The sequence below is a fragment of the Arachis hypogaea genome, chromosome 6 (assembly GCF_003086295.3).
Source record: "Arachis hypogaea cultivar Tifrunner chromosome 6, arahy.Tifrunner.gnm2.J5K5, whole genome shotgun sequence".
In the NCBI taxonomy this organism is placed as follows: Eukaryota; Viridiplantae; Streptophyta; class Magnoliopsida; order Fabales; family Fabaceae; genus Arachis; species Arachis hypogaea.
This window is the reverse complement of record NC_092041.1, coordinates 23,816,199-23,828,751: the sequence shown is the minus strand read 5'-3', so window position 1 is coordinate 23,828,751 and position 12,553 is coordinate 23,816,199. Positions and strand designations below refer to the sequence as shown.

Below are 12,553 nucleotides of genomic sequence, written 5' to 3'. Positions count from 1 at the left end.
TTTGAAGAACGGATTCTTGCGTGGTCTAGAATTTCACAAATAAGTTCTCATTGCAAGTATAGCTTCTAAACCAACAAAGAATCCTTTCATACAAAAGTTTGGTTCTCACAAGTAACAAACCCAATAAAAATAAACCAAAGTATTCAAACCTCGGGTTGTCTCTCAAGGAATTGCAGGGAGGTGTGTTACTATTGGTTATGGGTTTTTCTGAGAATTTTTAGAGTGAGGAATGATAAAATAATTAATTATAAATTAAAGCAATGGAAATTAACAAGAGGTTTTATGTCATTAAATTAAAAAGCCTTAACTAGGAGAAGATTACTCAGAAGTTCTATCCTTGTTGGGTTTCCCAAGATTAATTAGTAATAGGTTATTGTTTCTACTTAGTTAACCCTTACCGAATAAAGGAAGGTCAAGTAGGGAGCCAACTTCTATTCACAAGTCCTAATCCTCTCCCTTGGGAAGGATTAGCGTTAGTAACTAGAGAGCTAGCTAACAATAAACCCAACTACAATTTAACTCTTGAGTCTTCCAACTCAAGGGTCTCCAAATATTAATCTAACTCCAAAGTCAAGTTGAGAGCCTACTCCATTGACATGGATGCCATTTTCATAAACTCATAAAAGAAGTAAAAAGAGAATATGGTAATTGAAATTAAATGGAAGCAATTAAACAAATAATAAAATTAAATGGAATAATACTTCTTGCCTTATTAAATCCTAAAAACAATCCAATTGTAATTCTGAATAGAAATTAAGGATATGAAAGAGTAAAGGAAAAAGGAAAAGAACTAGATTGATAAAGACTTCGAGTAACTCTATCAATATCCAACTCAAAAGCATAAAACTAGGAATCCTAAATCCTAGAGAGAGGATGGTGCACGAAATTGTGATCATCAATGGCGCCATCAACATGGTACGCTCAATTGCAATCTCAACTATTTATCACAACTTCGCACAACTAACCAGCAAGTGCACTAGGTCGTCCAAGTAACAAACCTTACGCGAGTAAGGGTCGATCCCACGGAGATTGTTGGTATGAAGCAAGCTATGGTCATCTTGTAAATCTCAGTCAGGCAGATTCAAATGGTTATGGATGATATATGAATAAAAGCATAAAGTAAAGATAGATATACTTATGTAATTCATTAGTGAGAACTTCAGATAAGCGAATGGAGATGCTTTGTCCCTTCCGTCTCTCTGCTTTCCTACTGTCTTCATCCAATCCTTCTTACTCCTTTCCATGGCAAGCTGTATGTTGGGCATCACCGTTGTCAGTGGCTACAATCCCGTCCTCTCAGTAAAAATGTTCAACGCACCCTGTCCCGGCACGGCTAATCATCTGTTGGTTCTCAATCAGGTTGGAATAGAATCCATTGATTCTTTTGCGTTTGTCACTAACGCCCAGCCTTCAGGAGTATGAAGCTCGTCACAGTCATTCAATCATTGAATCCTACTCAGAATACCACAGACAAGGTTTAGACCTTCCGGATTCTCTTGAATGCCGCCATCAATTCTAGCTTATACCACAAAGATTCTGATCAAGGGATCCAAGAGATAAACATTCAAGCCTTGTTTGCTTATAGAACAGAAGTGGTTGTCAGGCACTCGTTCATAAGTGAGAATGATGATGAGTGTCACATAATCATCACATTCATCATGTTCTTGGGTGCAAATGAATATCTTAGAACAAGAATAAGCTGAATTGAATAGAAGAATAATAGTAATTGCATTAATACTCGAGGTACAGCAGAGCTCCACACCTTAATCTATGGTGTGTAGAAACTCCACCGTTGAAAATACATAAGTGATAATAGTGATCATTGGCTTTGGCCCCAGAGAGGGAACCAGAAGAACCAAGATCTGATCTAAGAACTAGATGTCCAAAGATGAAAATACAATAGCAAAAGGTCCTATTTGTAGAGAACTAGTAGCCTAGGGTTTACAGAAATGAGTAAATTACATAAAAATCCTCTTCTGGGCCCACTTGGTGTGTGCTTGGGCTGAGCATTGAAGCTTTCATGTGTAGAGACTTTTCTTGGAGTTAAACGCCAGCTTTTATGCCAGTTTGGGCGTTTAACTCCCATTCTTGTGCCAGTTCCGGCGTTTAACGCCGGGCAGTTTTGAGCTGATTTGGAACGCCAATTTGGGCCATCAAATCTCGGGCAAAGTATGGATTATTATACATTTCTGGAAAGCCCAGGATGTCTACTTTCTAACGCCGTTGAGAGCGCGCCAATTGGGCTTCTGTAGCTCCAGAAAATCCACTTCGAGTGCAGGGAGGTTAGAATCCAACAGCATCTACAGTCCTTTTCAGCCTCTGAATCAGATTTTTGCTCAGGTCCCTCAATTTCAGCCAGAAAATACCTGAAATCACAGAAAAACACACAAACTCGTAGTAAAGTCCAGAAAAGTGAATTTTAACTAAAAACTAATAAAAATATAATAAAAACTAACTAAAACATACTAAAAATATACTAAAAACAATGCCAAAAAGCGTATAAATTATCCGCTCATCACAACACCAAACTTAAATTGTTGCTTGTCCCCAAGCAACTGAAAATCAAATAAGATAAAAAGAAGAGAATATGAAATGAATTCCAAAAACATCTATGAAGATCAGTATTAATTAGATGAGCGGGGCTTTTAGCTTTTTGCCTCTGAACAGTTTTGGCATCTCACTCTATCCTTTGAAATTCAGAATGATTGGCTTCTATAGGAACTCAAAATCCAGATAGTGTTATTGATTCTCCTAGTTAAGTATGATGATTCTTGAACACAGCTACTTTATGAGTCTTGGCCGTGGCCCAAAGCACTCTGTCTTCCAGTATTACCACCGGATACATACATGCCACAGACACATAACTGGGTGAACCTTTTCAGATTGTGACTCAGCTTTGCTAGAGTCCCCAATTAGAGGTGTCCAGGGTTCTTAAGCACACTCTTTTTGCCTTGGATCACAATTTTATTCTTTTTCTCTCTTTTTTTTTCGTTTTTTTTGTATTCACTGCTTTTTCTTGCTTCAAGAATCATTTTTATGATTTTTCAGATCCTCAGTAACATGTCTCCTTTTTCATCATTCTTTCAAGAGCCAACATTCATGAACAACAAATTCAAAAGACATATGCACTGTTCAAGCATACATTCAGAAAACAAAAGTATTTCCACCACATCAATATAATTAATCTGTTATAAAATTCAAAATTCATGCAATTCTTCTCTTTTTCAATTAAGAACATTTTTCATTTCAGAAAGGTGATGGATTCATAGGACATTCATAACTTTAAGGCATAGACACTAAGACACTAATGATCACAAGACACAAACATAGATAAACACAAGCATGAAAATTCAAAAAACAGGAAAATAAGGAACAAGGAGATTAAAGAACGGGTCCACCTCAGTGATGGCGGCTTGTTCTTCCTCTTGAAGATCTTATGGAGTGCTTGAGCTCCTCAATGTCTCTTCCTTGCCTTTGTTGCTCCTCTCTCATGATTCTTTGATCTTCTCTAATTTCATGGAGGAGGATGGAATGTTCTTGGTGCTCCACCCTTAGTTGTCCCATGTTGGAACTCAATTCTCCTAGGGAGGTGTTGATTTGCTCCCAATAGTTTTGTGGAGGAAAGTGCATCCCTTGAGGCATCTCAGGGATTTCATGATGAGTGGGATCTCTTGTTTGCTCCATCCTTTTCTTAGTGATGGGCTTGTCCTCATCAATGAGGGTGTCTCCCTCAATGTCAATTCCAATTGAATAACAGAGGTGACAAATGAGATGAGGAAAGGCTAACCTTGCCAAGGTAGAGGACTTGTCCGCCACCTTATAAAGTTCTTGGGCTATAACCTCATGAACTTCTACTTCTTCTCCAATCATAATGCTATGAATCATGATGGCCTGGTCTATAGTAACTTCGGACCGGTTGCTAGTGGGAATGATTGAGCGTTGGATAAACTCCAACCATCCCCTAGCCACGGCCTTGAGGTCATGCCTTCTTCGTTGAATCGGCTTCCCTCTTGAATCTCTCTTCCATTGAGCGCCCTCTTCACAAATGTCTATGAGGACTTGGTCCAACCTTTGATCAAAGTTGACCCTTCTAGTGTAAGGGTGTTCATCTCCTTGCATCATGGGCAAGTTGAATGCCAACCTTACATTTTCCGGACTAAAATCTAAGCATTTCCCCCGAACCATTGTAAGCCAATTCTTTGGGTTCGGGTTCACACTTTGATCATGGCTCTTGGTGCTCCACCCTTAGTTGTCCCATGTTGGAACTCAATTCTCCTAGGGAGGTATTGATTTGCTCCCAATAGTTTTGTGGAGGAAAGTGCATCCCTTGAGGCATCTCAGGGATTTCATGATGAGTGGGATCTCTTGTTTGCTCCATCCTTTTCTTAGTGATGGGCTTGTCCTCATCAATGAGGGTGTCTCCCTCAATGTCAATTCCAACTGAATAACAGAGGTGACAAATGAGATGAGGAAAGGCTAACCTTGCCAAGGTAGAGGACTTGTCCGCCACCTTATAAAGTTCTTGGGCTATAACCTCATGAACTTCTACTTCTTCTCCAATCATGATGCTATGAATCATGATGGCCCGGTCTATAGTAACTTCGGACCAGTTGCTAGTGGGAATGATTGAGCGTTGGATAAACTCCAACCATCCCCTAGCCACGGGCTTGAGGCCATGCCTTCTTCGTTGAACCGGCTTCCCTCTTGAATCTCTCTTCCATTGAGCGCCCTCTTCACAAATGTCTATGAGGACTTGGTCCAACCTTTGATCAAAGTTGACCCTTCTAGTGTAAGGGTGTTCATCTCCTTGCATCATGGGCAAGTTGAATGCCAACCTTACATTTTCCGGACTAAAATCTAAACATTTCCCCCAAACCATTGTAAGCCAATTCTTTGGGTTCGGATTCACACTTTGATCATGGCTCTTGGTGATCCATGCATTGGCATAGAACTCTTGAACCATTAAGATTCTGACTTGTTGAATAGGGTTGGTAAGAACTTCCCAACCTCTTCTTCGGATCTCATGTCGGATCTTCGGATATTCACTCTTTTTTGAGTTTGAAAGGGACCTCGGGAATCACCTTCTTCATGGCCACAACTTCATAGAAGTGGTCTTGATGCACCCTTGAGATGAATCTCTCCATCTCCCATGACTCGGAGGTGGAAGCTTTTGCCTTCCCTTTCCTCTTTCTAGAGGTTTCTCCGGCCTTGGATGCCATAAATGGTTATGGAAAAACAAAAAGCAATGCTTTTACCACACCAAACTTAAAATTTTTGCTCGTCCTCGAGCAAAAGAAGAAAGAAGAGAGTAGAAGAAGAAGAAATGAAGGAGATGGAGATGGCTGTGTGGTTTGGCCTAAGGGAGAGAAGTAGTTTTTATGTTGTGTGAAAATGAGGTGGTAAAGATGGGTTTATATAGGAGTGGAGAGAGGGGTAAGGTTCGGCTATGTGAGGGTGGGTTTGGGAGGGAGAGTGGTTTGAATTTGAATGGTGAGGTAAGTGGGGTTTTATGAAGGATGGATGTGAGTGGTGAAGAGAAAGATGGGATTTGATAGGTGAAGAGTTTTTGGGGAAGAGGTGTTGAGGTGATTGGTGAATGGGTGAAAAATAGAGAGAGTGGTCGGGTAGGTGGGGATCCTGTGGGATCCACAGATCCTGAGGTGTCAAGGAAAAGTCATCACTACACCAAGTGGCGAGCAAAAATGCTCTCTATGCCAATTTTGGCGTTAAACGCCGGGCTGGTGCCCATTTCTGGTGTTTAACGCCAGCATCTTGCCCTTTCCTGGTGTTTAACGCCAGTCTGGTGCCCCTTTCTGGCGTTAAACACCCAGAATGGTGCCAGACTGGGCGTTAAACGCCCATTTGCTGCCCTTACTGGCGTTTAAATGCAGCAAGGTCTTCCTCTAGGGTGTGCTATTTTTCTTTCTATTTTTCATTCTATTTTTGCTTTTTTAATTGATTTTGTGACTTCCCATGATCATCAACCTACAGAAAACATAAAATAACAAAGGAAAATTAGATAAATATAACATTGGGTTGCCTCCCAACAAGCGCTTCTTTAATGTCAGTAGCTTGACAGTGGGCTCTCATGGAGCCTCACAGATACTCAAAGCAATGTTGGAACCTCCCAACACCAAACCTAGAGTTTGAATGTGGGGGTTCAACACCAAACTTAGAATTTGGTTGTGGCCTCCCAACACCAAACTTAGAGTTTGACTGTGGGGGCTCTGTTTGACTCTGTTTTGAGAAAAGCTCTTCATGCTTCCTCTCAATGGTGACAGAGGGATATCCTTGAGCCGTAAACACAAAGGATTCTTCATTCACTTGAATGATCAATTCTCCTCTGTCCACATCAATCACAGCCTTTGCTGTGGCTAGGAAGGGTCTGCCAAGGATGATGGATTCATCCATGCACTTCCAAGTTTCTAGGACTATGAAATCAGCAGGGATGTAATGGTCTTCAATCTTTACCAGAACATCCTCTACAAACCCATAAGCTTGTTTTCTTGAATTGTCTACCATCTCTAGTGAGATTCTTGCAGCTTGTACCTCAAAGATCCCTAGCTTCTCCATTACAGAGAGAGGCATGAGGTTTATGCTTGACCCTAGGTCACACAGAGCCTTTTTAAAGGTCATGGTGCCTATGGTACAAAGTATTGAGAACTTCCCAAGGTCCTGTCTCTTTTGAGGTAGTTTCTGCCTAGACAAGTCATCCAATTCTTTGGTGAGCAAATGGGGTTCATCCTCCCAAGTCTCATTACCAAATAACTTGTCATTTAGCTTCATGATTGCTCCAAGGTATTTAGCAACTTGCTCTTCAGTGACATACTCATCCTTTTTAGAGGAAGAATACTCATCAGAGCTCATGAATGGCAGAATTAAATCCAATGGAATCTCTATGGTCTCTGTGTGAGCCTCAGATTCCCATTGTTCCTCATTAGGGAACTCATTGGAGGCCAGTGGACGTCCATTGAGGTCTTCCTCAGTGGCGATCACTGCCTCTTCCTCCTCTCCAAGTTCGGCCATGTGGGTCATGGTAATGGCCTTGCATTCTCCTTTTAGATTCTCTTCTGTATTGCTTGAAGGAGTACTAGGAGGGAGTTCAGTAATTTTCTTGCTCAGCTGTCCCACTTGTGCCTCCAAGTTTCTAATGGAGGACCTTGTTTCAGTCATGAAACTTTGAGTGGTTTTGATTAGATCAGAGACCATGGTTGCTAAGCCAGAATGGCTCTGCTGAGAATTCTCTATCTGTTGCTGAGAAGATGATAGAAAAGGCTTGCCGTTGCTAAACCTGTTTCTTCCACCATTATTGTTGTTGAAACCTTGTTGAGGTCTCTGTTGATCCTTCCATGAGAGATTTGGATGATTCCTCCATGAAGGATTATAGGTGTTTCCATAGGATTCTCCCATGTAATTCACCTCTTCTATTGAAGGATTCTCAGGATCATAAGCTTCTTCTTCAGATGAAGCATCCTTAGTACTGCCTGGTGCAGCTTGCATTCTAGACAGACTTTGAGAAATCATATTGACTTGCTGAGTCAATATTTTGTTCTGAGCCAATATGGCATTCAGAGTATCAATCTCAAGAACTCCTTTCTTCTGATTTGTCCCATTGTTCACAGGATTCCTTTCAGAAGTGTACATGAATTGGTTATTTGCAACCATTTCAATTAGTTCTTGAGCTTCTGCAGGCGTCTTCTTCAGATGAAGAGATCCTCCAGCAGAGCTATCCAAAGACATCTTGGACAGTTCAGACAGACCATCATAGAAGATACCTATGATGCTCCATTCAGAAAGCATGTCAGAAGGGCACTTTCTAATCAATTGTTTGTATCTTTCCCAAGCTTCATAGAGGGATTCACCTTCCTTCTGTTTGAAGGTTTGGACTTCCACTCTAAGCTTACTCAATTTTTGAGGTGGAAAGAACTTTGCCAAGAAGGCATTGACTAGCTTTTCCCAAGAGTTCAGGCTTTCTTTAGGTTGTGAGTCCAACCATATTCTAGCTCTGTCTTTTACAGCAAAAGGGAATAGCATAAGTCTGTAGACCTCAGGGTCAACCCCATTAGTCTTGACAGTGTCACAGATTTGCAAGAATTCAGCTAAAAACTGATAAGGATCTTCCAATGGAAGTCCATGGAACTTGCAATTCTGTTGCATCAGAGAAATTAATTGAGGCTTAAGCTCAAAGTTGTTTGCTCCAATGGCAGGGATAGAGATGCTTCTCCCATAGAAGTCGGGAGTAGGTGCAGTAAAGTCACCCAGCACCTTCCTTGCATTGTTGGCATTGTTGTTGTTTTCGGCTGCCATGTCTTCTTCTTGTTTGAAGATTTCTGTTAGGTCCTCTACAGAGAGTTGTGCCTTAGCTTCTCTTAGCTTTCGCTTCAAGGTCCTTTCAGGTTCAGGGTCAGCCTCAACAAGAATGCTTTTGTCTTTGCTCCTGCTCATATGAAAGAGAAGAGAACAAGAAAGTATGGAATCCTCTATGTCACAGTATAGAGATTCCTTGAAGTGTCAGAGGAAAAGAAAAATAGAAGGAAGAGGTAGAAGAATTCGAACTTATCAAGAAAGATGGAGTTCGAATTGTGTATTAAGGAGGAGTGTTAGTCCATAAATAGAAGGATGTGAGAAGAGGGGAAGAAATTTTTGAAAATTAAGTAAAAGATTTTTAAAAACATTTTGAAAAACACTAATTGATTTTCGAAAACCAAGAGTGGAAAAGAAATCAAGTGATTTTTGAAAAAGATTTTGAAATTAGAAATCAATAAGATATGATTGAAAACTATTTTGAAAAAGATGTGAGAAAAATATATGATTGAAAAGATATAGTTTTAAAAAGATATGATTGAGAAGATATGATTTGAAAAACAATTTAAAAAGATTTGATTTTATAAATTAATGACTTGGCTAACAAGAAAAGATATGATTCAAACATTAAACCTTTCTCAACAGAAAAGGCAACATACTTGAAATGTTGAATCAAATCATTAATTGATAGCAAGTATTTTTGAAAATGGAAAGAAATTGATTTTGAAAATATATGATTGAAAAGATATGATTTGGAAAAGATTTGATTTTGAAAAATTTTGAAAACCTGAAAAAAATTTGAATTAAAAACAGAATCTTCCCTCTTGTGCCATCCTGGCGTTAAACGCCCAGAATGGTATACATTCTGGCGTTTAACGCCCAAAACACTACCCTTTTGGGCGTTAAACGCCCAGCCAGGCACCCTGGCTGGCGTTTAAACGCCCGTTTTCCTTCTTCACTGGGCGTTTTGAACGCCCAGCCTTTTTCTGTGTAATTCCTCTGCTGTATATTCTGAATCTTCAATTCTCTGTATTTTTGACTTGAAAAGACACAAATTAAAAAAAATTTGGATTTTTAATAATCAAAATGTAAATAAAATCAAATAACAATGCATACAAGACACCAAACTTAGTAGTTTGTATACCATTGACACTAACAAAATGAGAATGCATATGAAAAATAACAAAACACTCGAGACGAGAATTTAAAGATCAGAACAAGGAAATCATCAAGAACAACTTGAAGATTAATGAAGACACATGAATGAATGCAAGAAGAATAGAAACATGCAATTGACACCAAACTTAAAATGAGACACTAGACTCAACAAGAAACATAAAATATTTTTTATTTTATGATTTTGTAATTTTTTTTGGATTTTTTCGAAAATTATATGGAGAAGGAAATAAAAAGATTCAAAATTTTTAATAAGAATTCCAGGAATCATGCAATGTTAGTCTAAAGCTTTAGTCTAAAGGAATTAGACATGGCTAGCCAAGCTTCAGCAGGACATTGCATTCAAGAGATAAATTGATGAAGATCAATCAGCTTTGGTGATGATAAGAACATCACCTTGAAACACTAGAATTCATTCTTAAAAATTCTGAAAAATACCTAATCTAAGCAACAAGATGAACCGTCAGTTGTCCAAACTCAAACAATCCCCGGCAACGGCACCAAAAACTTGGTGCACGAAATTGTGATCATCAATGGCGCCATCAACATGGTACACTCAATTGCAATCTCAACTATTTATCACAACTTCGCACAACTAACCAGCAAGTGCACTGGGTCGTCCAAGTAATAAACCTTACGCGAGTAAGGGTCGATCCCACGGAGATTGTTGGTATGAAGCAAGCTATGGTCATCTTGTAAATCTCAGTCAGGCAGATTCAAATGGTTATGGATGATATATGAATAAAAGCATAAAGTAAAGATAGAGACACTTATGTAATTCATTGGTGAGAACTTCAGATAAGCGAATGGAGATGCTTTGTCCCTTCCGTCCCTCTGCTTTCCTACTGTCTTCATCCAATCCTTCTTACTCCTTTCCATGGCAAGCTGTATGTTGGGCATCACCGTTGTCAGTGGCTACAATCCCGTCCTCTCAGTGAAAATGTTCAACGCACCCTGTCATGGCACGGCTAATCATCTGTCGGTTCTCAATCAGGTTGGAATAGAATCCATTAATTCTTTTGTGTCTGTCACTAACGCCCATCCTTCAGGAGTTTGAAGCTCGTCACAGTCATTCAATCATTGAATCCTACTCAGAATACCACAGACAAGGTTTAGACCTTCCGGATTCTCTTGAATGCCGTCATCAATTCTAGCTTATACCACGAAGATTCCGATCAAGGGATCCAAGAGATAAACATTCAAGCCTTGTTTGCTTGTAGAACAGAAGCGGTTGTCAGGCACTCGTTCATAAGTGAGAATGATGATGAGTGTCACATAATCATCACATTCATCATGTTTTTGGGTGCAAATGAATATCTTAGAACAAGAATAAGCTGAATTGAATAGAAGAACAATAGTAATTGCATTAATACTCGAGGTACAGCAGAGCTCCACACCTTAATCTAAGGTGTGTAGAAACTCCACCGTTGAAAATACATAAGTGATAATAGTGATCATTGGCTTCAGACCCAGAGAGGGAACCAGAAGAACCAAGATCTAATCTAAGAACTAGACGTCCAAAGATGAAAATACAATAGCAAAAGGTCCTATTTGTAGAGAACTAGTAGCCTAGGGTTTACAGAAATGAGTAAATTACATAAAAATCCTCTTCCGGGCCCACTTGGTGTGTGCTTGTGCTGAGCATTAAAACTTTCATATGTAGAGACTTTTCTTGGAGTTAAACACCAGCTTTTATGCCAGTTTGGGCGTTTAACTCCCATTCTTGTGCCAGTTCCGGCGTTTAACGCAGGGCAGTTTTGAGCTGATTTGGAATGCCAGTTTGGGCCATCAAATCTCGGGCAAAGTATGAACTATTATACATTGCTGGAAAGCCCAGGATGCTACTTTCCAACACCGTTGAGAGCGCGCCAATTGGGCTTCTTTAGCTCCAGAAAATCCACTTCAAGTGCAGGGAGGTCAGAATCCAACAGCATCTACAGTCCTTTTAAGCCTCTGAATCAGATTTTTGCTCAGGTCCCTCAATTTTAGCCAGAAAATACCTGAAATCACAAAAAAATACAAAAACTCATAGTAAAGTCCAGAAAAGTGATTTTTAACTAAAAACTAATAAAAATATAATAAAAACTAACTAAAACATACTAAAAACAATGCCAAAAAGCGTATAAATTATCCGCTCATCAGAGGAGAGAGCCTCCCTCTCTAGAAACTATATCTAAAACTTAAAATTATGTGAATGAAAAGTGTTTGAATGATTCCTCCACTCTGCAGCCTATCTGTGTTTTCTGGGATGAGAACTGGGTCAAAAACAGCCCAGAAATCGCTGGGGGCGAATTCTGATACGTTGATTTTTTGTAGATGCAACGGGTGCGCATCGCTTATCTACAAGGCAACCATAGCAAATTATATATCATTTCGAAGCTTCAGATGTTAGATTTCTAACGCAACTGAAACAGCCTCATTTGGACCTTTGTAGCTCAAGTTATGATCAATTGAATATGAAGAGGTCAGGTTGGACAGCTTAGCAATTCCTTCAACTTCTTGTATTCCTTCCACTTTTGCATGCTTTCTTTCTGTCCTCTAAGCCATTCCTGCCCTATAAATCCTAAAATCACTTAACACACATATCAAGGCATAGAATTGTAATAAGAGAAGATTAAAATTAGCAAATTTAAGGCCAAAGAAACATGTTTTCAATCATAGCACAAAATCAGGAAGAAAAATGTAAAACATGTGAATTCTATGAATAAGTGTGAGAATAGTGGATAAAATCCACTCAATTAAGCACAAGATGTACTACAAAATAGTGGTGCATCAGTATACAGAGGGGTTATGATGAGAAAAAATTTAAGGATGGTGATTAAAACATAGAAAATTATGCATGCAAAATTTTGAAACCAAATTTTTGAATTCAAAATTCTATGATGGAGAATGCCGTTAAGGCGCCTGGCTTGCACCTTTGGCGCCAGGCTCAAAAGGAGCCTTGAACATTGACGTTGAGCTCCCAAAGTAAGCGTTGAACGCCAGCCCTTTAATGCCATGAAGGTTCCAGGCTTCATAAGATGGCGCTGGGTTCCTGCTCCCCCTGGGAGTTCCCTTTGATTGGGTGCTGGGC

The 12,553-nt window shown here is 39.6% G+C and overlaps 1 non-coding gene across 1 annotated transcript; it reads left to right on the top strand.

Moving 5' to 3' along the window:
* The first annotated feature begins 7,794 nt into the window (after nt 1-7,794).
* Nucleotides 7,795-7,902, top strand: LOC112699789 (small nucleolar RNA R71). Its single transcript, XR_003152727.1, has one exon. It is a non-coding gene; the product is annotated as a small nucleolar RNA R71 (small nucleolar RNA).
* Nucleotides 7,903-12,553: the final 4,651 nt, after the last annotated feature.